This window comes from Corvus kubaryi, unplaced genomic scaffold (assembly GCF_017639235.1).
Source record: "Corvus kubaryi isolate FWS band 111438036 unplaced genomic scaffold, C.kubaryi_AGA036_p1.0 137, whole genome shotgun sequence".
Lineage (NCBI taxonomy): Eukaryota > Metazoa > Chordata > Aves > Passeriformes > Corvidae > Corvus > Corvus kubaryi.
The window spans coordinates 8,978,659-8,991,138 of NW_024580671.1; the positions used below are offsets into that span (position 1 = coordinate 8,978,659).

The 12,480-nt window shown below is 36.4% G+C and overlaps 1 protein-coding gene across 3 annotated transcripts in view; it reads right to left on the minus strand.

The window, feature by feature from the left end:
- The window catches only part of FRS2 (fibroblast growth factor receptor substrate 2), a 49,920-nt gene that overhangs the window by 21,740 nt on the left and 15,700 nt on the right, over positions 1-12,480 (minus strand). Inside the window, exon 1 of one of the 3 annotated variants that reach the window (XM_042017801.1) lies at positions 8,266-8,289. The exons of the other annotated variants lie outside the window; for them this stretch is intronic. The gene's annotated coding sequence lies outside the window, so the exon portion shown is untranslated. Of the gene's footprint in view, positions 1-8,265; positions 8,290-12,480 lie in introns of those variants that run through there. 3 annotated transcript variants of the gene reach the window in all.

The following is a 12,480-nucleotide window of genomic DNA, read 5'->3' on the forward strand; positions in this document are numbered from 1 at the left end:
GTCAAGGAACACAAGGCATCAGTGTAAACAAGAGCAGATACTTTAAAAAGAACAACACAGTCAAAAGCTTGTATAAATTCTAACATTTGCAGTTCTACAGTCTCCCCAGGTGGGGAATGATCTGAACGAGGTGTGCATTCCCCTTCTGTAAGAAGGGCTACACGGACACACTGCTATCGTACTCCTCATTTTGCTCGTAGTCACCCCATTAAAGTCAGCTCATGGTTGCAAAGCTGATCTAAAAGCTGGTTTTAACTTAGCTCTGCATGCTCTGGTTACAGAATCAAACATTAACTTTGGGAGATATTTTCTGTACACCTAAATTCCTCTCACAAACCTCCTAAAAATCAGAAAAGGAAAAAAACCCAAACCATAGCACACCTCAGAAAAGGTAGGGAGAAGCAAAAGTGTCATGTCTCTAAACCCATCTTTTGCACAGTCTTTTCAAATGAAAAAGTGGCCTTCCAAACCACTAGCTGCCACAGTGCTAGGTCCTCTCTTATGTCTTTCCATTTAGTGTGTAAGAAACAGAGTCCAAATGTTGTTGTCTAAACTGCATCTAAACTAGACACTAGGAGTAAGTATCACAGATAATGTGCTAGACAACGGAACACACTGAAGGAGACAAAACTAATTTGGATAACTTCCTCCCAAAATCCCTGGTCCTCAAGAATTTGGATGTTTACATATACAGGGATTCAGAGAAGTATCCCCAATTTAGTATTACGATGACCATCAGGACACCTGCCCAGTACATCCTGCAATCTCACACACAAATTGGCCATACTTGAAGAAAACACAGCCAAATCCCTACAGATACATTATAACTAATTTTCTCATCTCAGTTTTAGAGCACTTGTTAATGTCAATGGTTCTTCTACAGCAGGGGGATAATTTCACCTGCAAAGTGTTACCTCAGAGATTAAATTGAAACGTAGAGTATAAATCTGAACATTTCAGGTTATACATAGAAATTTTCTAAGTAACTCATTACACCCTCTGCCCACCAACCAGAGCTGTCACTACAGCAAAGCAGCTTTCCAAACAAAACAAACTTTGTATGAAAGCGTAAGACAGCAAACAGACAAATAAGAGAAGCCAATTTACCATCTAAGAAAAATATTATTGAGTAATATAAGGCCTGTTTTATTGGCATGTTATTCATTTCAGAATATAGGCGAAGGAGGCTGAATGGTACTGCAGTCAGTCCTTTGAATTTTGCTGGTAGCCAAATACTGCCCATCTCACAACTGGCTAATACAACGGATTAAACAAATAAACTCTGTATCTAATGTGGTATATCCTAGGTCTTTAGAGTAATGATGTAATCCATGCTGGCAAATTCTATATGATTTAAGAATCCTGGTATCCTACTTGGGACTTAAAAATAACCCATACTTTGACCTTCTGTTTATTTTGGCTAGCGTATCTTCACTGCCATGAAGCCAAGTTTTTCAACTGGAAAACAAAACTTCACATTTCTGGTACATGGGACTCCCACATACCAGACCTCACATGCACGTAAGAGACGAAGCACCAAAATAAAGCTAGTAATTATTGAGTGTGGCCTTAAAATCCAAGAACCTTATTTCCCCAATGGTCAAAAAAAAAGACTTCTTCACTTTATAATTACCAAAAGGAAAAAAAAAAAAATCTGTACATCAGCAAAGACTGACTTTTGGAGACACATTTGGAGACACAACAGACAAAAGAGGTGCCAAAACTGGAATGTTCTCCCATGGAAACACAGGGGTTTAATGGGATATGAGTGTTCAAGAGAACAGGAAGAAATCCACGCAAAATACAGCAAAAGAAGCACAAAATGCTCTCCTTGCCTGCCCACGCCTGCTGCCATCACTCAAATCTACTCATCTTCTTTCAGGTGCCCTGGAAGGCTCTTGCCTTGCACAGTCTGACAAACAATAACATAACAATTCACACCCAAGAAGCAAATGCATTTTGGGAAGAAAGTTTGCTTTACTTTAATAGTAAAGCAAACTGAACTAAGGTCAGACATAATCCTTGCCCTTCATCCACTTGGCAACAATTACTAAGAAAATTACTACTGAAGGTGCCTAAGTACCTTGGATGAAAAAAGCAGTACTAACAAACCATAATGGAGTTAAAAACTACAACGAAGGAGATCCAAAAAGAAACTAAACATGCTGAGAAAGAGTTTGGTGCCACTGGCTGCCATTAGTGAAAACAAAGTAGGAATGGTTGAGGCGAAGTTGCAGAATCTAGTTAATGACTTTGCTTATGCTAACAGGTGGAGTTTTCCCTCAAGATTTTTATTAAAGGAGCATGTTGTCAGGCTTATGATTAAAACGCAGTAATAAATGTACACTCCTTTTCTCTCTTTAGCCCTTTCCAAAGCAAAAAAACAAAAACAAAACAACAAAACTGACAAAACCCAAGCTAAACTGTAAAAGCTTTCTGGCTCCAATGAAAACAAAATTATTGCAACCACATACCAGCTAAAGCACACTAGCTTGCCATTTCAGAGGCCTCTTTGAACACGCCTGGAGGAGGCTGATGCAGGATCACACCAGAACTCACCCTCTCAGCAGCATTCCTTTGCCTGCACCTTCTGCTACTGCCAACTGCCTGCTCGTCAAACTCACAGGAGGCTTTCTTTTTTTCTTACTCCTGCTTTTTAACAGTCAGATCACCTCACAACTCGACCTGTTTTGCTATATATGTTTTCATATATTTGGATTCAAAATGAACAGCAACTTTTTATTTCATCCCACTTTAGTGCCATATAAAAATAGCCAATACCATTTAATAAAATTAAAATGAAATAAAATGAAACATGAGGAAAAGCAAACTTGGAGCCTTGTTGTTTGTTTAAATTCAGAACTAGCAACTGATCTTGAGGAGTCATTATGCAAAAATTTGAAATGGTATGCTACTATTAAATTAATTCTCTACTGTCCTCCTTAAAAGTGATCATTTCAACAAAATGCTCAGATTTAGGCGAGATAGTTAAACATTTGCAGGAACACTGTTCAACAGTAATTCCTTAAAAAAACATGCTCATTCAGACAGAAAAGCTCTTATATTCACCACAATTACAGTAGAAGTGAAGATTAAAGACCAGGTCAAACAGCTGAGCTAAGATGAGCAGAGGGAGAACTGCAGCAGGCAGCAATGTTGTGCCAACACTAAATACTTCATGATGTTTGAGACCAATTTATGTAACACCAATCCTACACCTCTCCACTTTGCTCTAGCATGACATTATAAGAACTGCATTCCCTTATCCTGAGATGTGGTACCCCCATACTTTGGCCTGTCCCAATGCAATATAAAGAGTAATGGCACATTTCATTTAAGTAGTAGGTTGGTACAACTGTTCTATTCAACAAGTGCACATACACACACATACATACAGCATTAAACAGAGTTTCTAATTTTCACCTCAGTGCATTTTGAAAACTCTACATCTTTAATGAACATGAATCTTGAACAGAAGCACAAAAGCTGTTTGCTCCACCATCCCCATTAATCCTTCTGAGGATGTGGGACGCTGTTTCTTGTTCTACTCTTTAATCGCTCTCCAAAAAATGATCCTCTTACTCTAAACTTCCAGAGAAACAAGACTTATGTTTTACTTGGTATCATTTTTAAAACAACTTACACACATGCAAATATTTTTCAATTTCTTAGTAAAACAATTTCTCCAGATCCACACTACCATATTCTTTTCTGTGAATGTCTGCCAGATTAACTGCATCCTTTTAAAAGAAAACAGCCAGAACATCAAACTCCAAACCATGGCATTAGGTTAAACAAGCAAGCATTACTAAATTGTTTTATTCTTGGACAATCTGAATCACTTTTAAAACATCCTATAAGGAATAGCATATACTGCAAGCATCATTTTTACACAATAATAAACAGCAGAAATGGGACTGAAGTTTTAAGAGCTGTGCTATGGAAATGCTTTTTGGATTCAGGATAAAGGAGAAAGGCAAGGAGATGGGAAGATAAAGTGGAAGGCTACAATAATTAAGTAATGGGGCCAAGGAAGAAAAAAGTATCTAGCTTAATTCTTAAAAAGGAAGCTTGACTTGAAATTGTTTGAATAGTGAGTCAGTTCTCCAATATTTAACCACAAATGCCTCCTAAAACTTGAGGTCTGCAGCTCTTGCCAAGTTTTCAAAGCCAGTGAAGTGCCAAATCTTGTAATTAAGTAAATGGCATTGAGTTTATATTTTGTAATATTTTAATCTTTGTAATATTGTCTGTTCAAACATTTCAGGAAGGGTTAAGTTCTGCTTTTATGTTTTTGACATATTTTACACACAATCTTCCAATGCATTAATAGAAACAACTCTGGAAAGCCTACAAGACTTTCTTACTGAAATGTTAAGCGGATTGAGTAAAAAATTATCAAAACTGGGACCATGCCACTGTGTTTTATTAAAATAAATAAATAAACACAGTATGTCTATCATTTCAGTATGTATTCTCAATATGTGCCCTTTTTCATCTATCCATTGGTTCCACTATCAGCAAGTTCTTAGCACTTTGATATAAGGAATCTGGCCTTACCTGAACATCAAGCTTTTATATATGGTTTTTATTTCTTGGAAAACCAAAAACCAAATCCTCCCAAGATCTCATTAAATCTGTGTTCTTTAAAAAATAGCTTGCCTTCTGTATTTACCATTTTTCCATTTTCCACACAAAACTCTTTTTACCACTTTTGAAAGGGTCACAATTTTCTTGGTCCTGTTTACGGATCTCCTCATGTGCTTCTTGTACCTTTTTTTCTTTCTACTTCAAGGAGAAACTCTAATAATCATTTAAACTAAGCTACCCCTGTGGCCCCAATTCATTACATAAAAGGGAAAGATTAACAATAGCGAGTTACACCTCTAGATCAAAACTATGCCGATTGGTCACTGAAGTAAAATTCACAGTCTTAGGGTATCTTTTGTCACTACTGAACTGCATCTGCCAAAAAGCAGGTTTAGGTTAAAATTATTTTCTTTGTATTCACAATGAAGAAGAGCATAAAAACATTCAGTTAATGTGTCTGATTTGCCAAATCGTGGTAACCTGACTGCATAGATGTCTGTCTGTGCTTTGGGCTACACCAGCTCATTAAAATTCTGATTATTAGGATGTGTGCAGCAGATTTAAGTAAAACCCATTTATAATCATATCTGTGCATCCAAACAACTATTTTCTTCTTTTCATTGCTGAATCTCTTACAGTCAACTTTATGTAATTAAAAAACTACATCTTCTTTAGATTTGAGTACTACTTTGCTAGTGATTTACACCCTCCACATTAGTCTAGTTGATCTATGCCCTAAAAAATATTTTCCAATTTCAGATGGAAGCTACTAAAAACTAGTTTGATCTACCTGTACAATGGAGAGCAAAGTTTCATTAAGCAAAAAATCCTTTATTCATAGTCCTTTATAATTAAAGCAGCTAAAAGGTCCACTTCCTTATACTCCCATGTTTTAAAAAAGCTCCATTTAGGGTCTTATAAAATGTGTCCTTCTTGATCACTGCTGAAACAGTACAGAAATGTCTGTAGTAGCCTACAAAGCCTACAGAGCCTTACAAAGCATTATTCTGTTGTGGATGATTTACATCACATTAGACTACTGCTGTTCAAAGTTAACATCAGGCACCATTTTCTTTTAGCAAAGAATAAACATACCTTTTTATAGAATCCATATTGTCTGCTTTGTATAACTCTCCTTTTAGCATTTTAAAAAGCTATAAAAGTACTATTAGAAGACTATATGTCTATCAATAGAAATATGGATGTCAGTGTGTGCATGTGTGTGCCGTATCTACACACCAGAACAAGGAGCAGGACAGAGATTAAAGCTTAGCTTGCCCTGATAAGGAAGAGCACCATTCCCACAGGAGTGCTCCCAGCAGTACTGCCTGATCAGAACACTCGCCAGCAGAACAGCCTGCAGCCTAACACAAAGTTGCATCTTACTGTGTATATTGTTCCTTTTCCTGTTACCGCATCCCCAAAACAGACTACTGACACACATTTAAGACATAATAAATAAATAAATAAAGCAGAAAATTAACAGATGCCCCTTCTATGACTCATGGAAGCTGATGATTGAGAAAAACGCATCACATCATCTCATGATGATTAAAACACCTAAAAGATCATGCAAAAATCATTTTGACGTTACCAGTCAATAAGGATCCCAGATATGTCATTAAGATTTTACACCTTTTTTCTTGTCCTGTGTCACTCACAAGGGATCCTGGCTAAACCACTTGGCCACAAGTCCGGCTGCATGGTGAGCAGGCGGACACAAGAGTGCAAGCAAATTAAACCTGTCAGAGAATGCATCTCAGGTAACTTGAAGATCAGAGAAACAAATATCACCTTGCCCTACCATAGGATCTTGCACTGAATTTTGTTATACCATTCTTCCTAAAAAGACAGAAATAAAACTAAATCTTTGATTCTTATTGTAAAAGAACTGTCATAGAACAACTGTTTTCATTACAAAGTTAGCCTGAGTAACCATTTGCTCTCTTCTACTTTACAACATAATGAATTGTAATGTAAGAATGAACATATGGCTTGTAAACCCAGCCAATACTTAAAATTCCTCAATACCATCAGTTGTGGACCTCATTATTTGCTACTATTTACAAAATTAATTTTTTTTCCCTGAGTCACCTTTTTGAATCTCTATTTCCAACTCTATTTCCTGGAAGAGCATGGCCTGGGATAACAAGATTTGAGATGGTGGGAAAAGGGGAAGATCATCTGATTTTTGCCTTCTTTTTGTAAAATTTAACTCTTCCCAAGACATTACTGAAGCTTAATCTTCAGGCACTTTACTGTCCCAAATTTTTAAATTGAAAGACTGTCTGTACAGTGAAGGTGCCCATTTTTGAAGAAAGGAAGTTTACAATGAAATTAAGCTTTCCTCACCAGACAGAAAAAAAAATAATACATTAGAAGTGTGTGTGTGTGTATATAGATATATGTATACTTCTGTTTAAACAAGTCCTTCCATAAGATTCTTTCTGTTAACAAGTCTGAATAGGTGTCATTTAGAAAATAATTCCTGTGGGAGGTTTTTAGGATTAAACTGTCAACTTTCTGTGTCACATGACATTTAGAAGCACTGGTACATTCAACTACACAGAAAAAATCATATTCACTTTCTTGTACTGAAATTATCTCCTATAAGTGGCAGGTATTTAAGGATAAAAAGCAACCTTTCTAGATTTTCATTTTCCTAACAGATGCATGTTTTCTAAGCAACAACTATGATGCCTGAATACGTGCACTACAATCTCTCACAAAGCAGTCATATCCAAGATTTGGATTCACAAGTACTGTGAAGACTGAATAAGCAAGAGTGACACAACTCAGTTAAAAAAAAAAAAACAAACTCCTAAGTGAAAGGCCTAAAGAAGTGCCCTGAACTTTCCTGGTGCAGGCACAGTAGCCTTAAGTTCCAGCCTCAGACAAACCTCACACACCTTCTCGTCTCCTTGGCCATGGGGAATTCCAAGCACTGCAGTGTGTCAAATATCACCTGAAACGCTGTAGCCCTCAAAGCCTCCACACAGATGTTTTGTTTCTCTACAGCTGCATTCAGTGGTAATCTCTACATATCAGTTCACACTGGCTACATGTTTCTGTATTATTTTGTGACTCAATCTTTTGTGCTGCAAACTTCTCTAACTTCTAGATAATAAGAAAGAGGTTGATGTAGCGCAGGAACTCATGCTTTCTGATCAACGAATCAATATGATTTTGCAGAAGCTTCTTATTGTTTAAAATACCCTCTACTCACACATCTCACAACTTTGACGTAATACCCTACTTACACACTTTGCTTAGTTATACATTCTACCTACTTATCTTATACTACTTATACATATACATATCACTCTACTTACACATTTTCTTTCTTACTTATACTTTTTACAACTTCTGCATAACACAGTACTTACACATTTTACCTGCTTATATATCTTACAACCTTTACGTGATACTCTACTTACACATTTTACAACTTATCCATAATACAGTATGTATACATTTTGCAACTGCTGTGCATGAGATTTCACACTGCTTGATTGATTTCTCTATTCTGTCCACGAGCTCCGCACGCACTTTTCTGATAATACAATTGGTTTTAATCCAGTGCAGCACAGTCCTTTTCATCTATTCCTTGCTGTCTTGGTATTTAGTTTTTCAGCTTCTTCTTTCTCAATTCTTTTCCAATTTAGCACAGTTTACCTTTCAGTCCTTGATGAATTCCTGAGGGCTCTAACAGGTGGGACTCCTGATCCAGGCAAGCAGCACTGAGATGATGACAACAACAAAACCCATCCAGCGATCAGCAGCCAAGTTAGTCCAGGAAATCCAAACAACAAGACAGCAAAGAACAGGAAGCAGATATAAATCTATCCCTCCTCTCCCGTCGAGCCTTCAGACTGGAGCTTAAAAACCCTTTTGGGGCTGATGTGCTGCAGCTGAAGGTGGAAAGGCCAGGTGAAGCCAGTGAGGGTAATTCCAGCCTGGTCCCACTCTGAGGGCTCTGATAAGAATAGCTAAAGATGGTTTCGCTGGGGCACACTATCAAGGTTAAAATACCTTACAACAACGTAGTTTAAAATACCACACAAACTCCAAATACTTTTGTCTATGGAAAATAAGCTGATTTGATTTATAGCTAGCATGAACAAGCTTACCCTTGCCCATCCATTTTGTTAGCATCTGATGGCTATATTGAATGCCCATTTTCTTTCATAAAGAATTAATTCTAGAAACTGCTGAAGATGCCAAAACTTTACTACCATTACTAACCATGACTACCTCAAGGCAGCACCCATAGCACTCTTTTAAAATGATATTAATTCCACAACAGGGTCTTGTGTTTACTTGGGACTGAAGTCTCCAAAATTTACCCTCCGCAGATACACAGTTTGAACTTCCACGGTGGAAAACATATACATTGAAGCCAGGGAGGCCAGCAGAGTACAGAGTACACTACATTAATTCTTCATATTTATATGATACTCTCTTTCACAAATAACTACTCAAACAGATCACACTCTCATTATTCTGTGCCAGCTGCGCTATTCAGTGGATAGTGAAGTAGTACCACTTGGCAGAGTCCATTAGCTTATAAGGTCCAAACAGTAGCTCTTCTGTTAAATTTTTTATTATTAAACTTAAAAAAGGCCTTGCAAAGAAGAAACCAAAACAAATGGAATACTGATGCTTTGAAAATCCTGCAGACCCCCATGTGAGCTGCTGATTCTGAGGTATTATTGGCTGAAGCAGACAAGTTGTCTCCTTTATGAAGAGTCTCTATTCATAAGTCAGCCACCATGTCCTAAACCAGGAATCCTCAAACCAAAGACTGCAAGCTCAAGGTTCATTTCATCTTCCCATCCTTCCTATTCTCCCCTGCTGTTCAAACAGCTCTTTGCAGAAGGCAATGGAGAATTGCAAGGGGATAAACTGACTTATGTTCCTCTTCCAGCTAATGCATTTCTACCTAAATGTATTTAAATAGCATTTATTGTTACTGAGAAACAAAATACAAACAAAAAATAATAATAAAACCCCATACACACCTGAATTTCAGCTATCTCAGGTTTTCCTTTCTAGAAATATTTTTTCAGTTACCCATCACTTCCAACATCAGCAGGTCACTCGTAACTCATATTTGCTCTGGGTTAAAAATAATCATTATTTTCCTTGCTCAGCTATTTTTTAACCTAGACCAGCTTCCTGATCAGGTTCCCCACGTGAACACTCAAACACAAGCCAGGGGCTGGCACTGTTTACACCAACACCACCACAAAGAGAAATGCTCTTTGAAACCCTGCCTACAGATACATCTTTGTAGTTACTCTATTCCATGTTCCAGTTATCAGTCACATCTTACTCTCAGTGAAAAGTCACAGAAAACCTGAAAGGACAGAATAGAGAAGAATTTGGATTTAGGCAGGTTCTTTCTAATAGAACAGTTAAAAGAAATTTATGATTCTGACCCATCCATGGGACTTTTTAGATTTAATTTTAAAGCAGTTATAACAAGCAAAATGGATACCACTCCAATACAACAATTTTCTAGAAGAGTACAGATAGGTTTAGTCAAATAGTTCCATCAGCCAATTTGCTGCTTCAAAGTATTAGAAGTCTGCCCAAAAAGGACAGAAAACCCAGTCATTTACAAATGCTGGAAGTACAGCCCTTTGTGGGTAAAAACTCTGCAGTCTCTAGCAAACCAGCACCACTTGTTTAAAAACATGAAATGTAATATGATATGGCACAAATCCCATTTAAATAACAAGACCATAAAGCTTGCTGGCACTTACTTAGAAAAGAGTGGAAAGAAAACAAAATCTATTCTAATTTGCTCAATTCTAAGAACTAGATTTGTATTTTAAATGTAGTATTTATACATGACTCAATATCTTAAACTAGACTTCAAGTACAGAGGAATTCAAGTTAAAAAACAAATCCAACAGATAACTGACTTACTAAGCCCCTTCTAGGTTTACTCTCTAGGTGAAAACTCAAAGCAGTAACATATATAAAGTACTGATTTCCCTTGTTATATTTCTCTACTCCAGCTTATTAGCATTTCTGCAGTGAACTATATATTTTACCAGCTTTTTTTGAAATAAGGGAAATTGCTTCTTACCACTTCTTACCAAACTCCCGTAAAGTAGTTACAGGATCTTCTCACTCCCTATAGCACATTTCAACTGCTCAGCAAAGTCCAAGGAACAATATACAGAAAGTCTAAATGAGCTAAACTGAACTACCACTGTCCACAGAGAGGACTGGCTTTTACTAGTTACCATAACAAAATATAGTAATTTAGAAGTAATTTCTGCTGAACACCCTGCCAGCTGAGACCCATGTGTTTTACTGTGTGAAGAAATGCAGTTATTTTTGAGGTGCTCTCTTGTGTATGAGAGACATGGGATATTACCAGATTCCTGAGCTGTTTTATCCTAAACAAGTTCTAGGATTAGAAGTTACAGTTAATAAATATTTACACACAAAAATTATTGGCTGCATGGAAAAAAAAAGTTTACACTTCAAGATGAGATAAGTTGATAGAATGTTTGAAAATGAAAAAAGCCTTGAAAATCCATTAATTACAAAAACTACCAAATAATTAAACACAGAATAAATACATGGTAATTAATGTCTGCAATAACATTACAAGAATACTGGTGGAGCTTTGATGCCTTGAAGAGCTCCAAGATCAAGGTCAAAAAATTTTCTGGCATACATAATTAGGTAGAAAGTTAACAGCTTGCAATAAATGGGATGTAGTGTCTTATCAGAACACAAATTTAACTTTCTTGAAGTAGTCTTTCAATCATTCTGAATTTAAAAGTGAGGAGAAATCCCAAATAATTTTGCATTTTAATATATTCTGCACATCCTAGGACAACACTAATCTAGGCAGAATGTACCCAAAAGTTCAATTCTTTCGTAGGCAGCAACAAGTATTTAACCTGAAAAGGAAATAAAAAGGTTAAAAGAAAATGGGTGCCTTTTCTACTCCCATAAGCTCATGTTAGTAAGGGCCATGTTTTATGCCAGAGATTTGAACATTATAGCCAGACAGCTTTCAAACAGTTGAAACTGTGAAAGCTCTTTTGACCTTATACTCAAGACTAAAGCTAAACTTTTAAAAGCTTTGAGTTTCTTTCAAATATTCTCTTTCCTAATTTTAAAAAAACCATGTGACATTAAATGTGTCCCAGAAGCATATTTAAGTACATGTGATACAGGAATGAATGGGAGGTAGGGAGAAGGATGTAAAAAAATTCTATAAACAGAAGAAATTCATTTGTATTCTACTCAATATAATTTTCCTTATAAGAAGTACCTGTGTACTTTAACCACAGTGTTTGATTTTAGTTACATAAAGGGAGTAACTTAAGATGACTGTACAACTTTAAAAAAAAAAAAAAAAGGCCAAAACAGAATATTGAATATTGGTAATCAAAACAGTTGTGTAAAACTCACTAAAGATTAAGTTGGGCTGCTCCAAAAATCTTTACACTTCCAACCTCTGCTTGCTTGCCTGAAAAAAAACCCGAAACTAATTTCTTACCACTGTTGTGAAATCACAGGGAAGTCCAAATGACTCAATACTAATATGTACATACCTATGTCCTACTCCACTTGTTCTTCTTTATATGTTGACATTGAAGCCCAAAATTGCCAAAAATAATTATTTTTAAAAACTGTCATTTTCTCTACTGCAATTATGTCTACTAGAACTGACATAGTAAGAGGTAAGAGGTAATAAAAAAGCCATCTCTTTCAAAACCAAGCCTATGTTTCTGATATAATACAAGGTCAGTATATAACAAGGATGTATCGTTTCCTCACACGTATAGAAAACAGCTGTATGTTTATCAAGTAGTGTGAAGCCTTCCTTTTGTGAATTAAAGAGTCATTGTGAAGTGG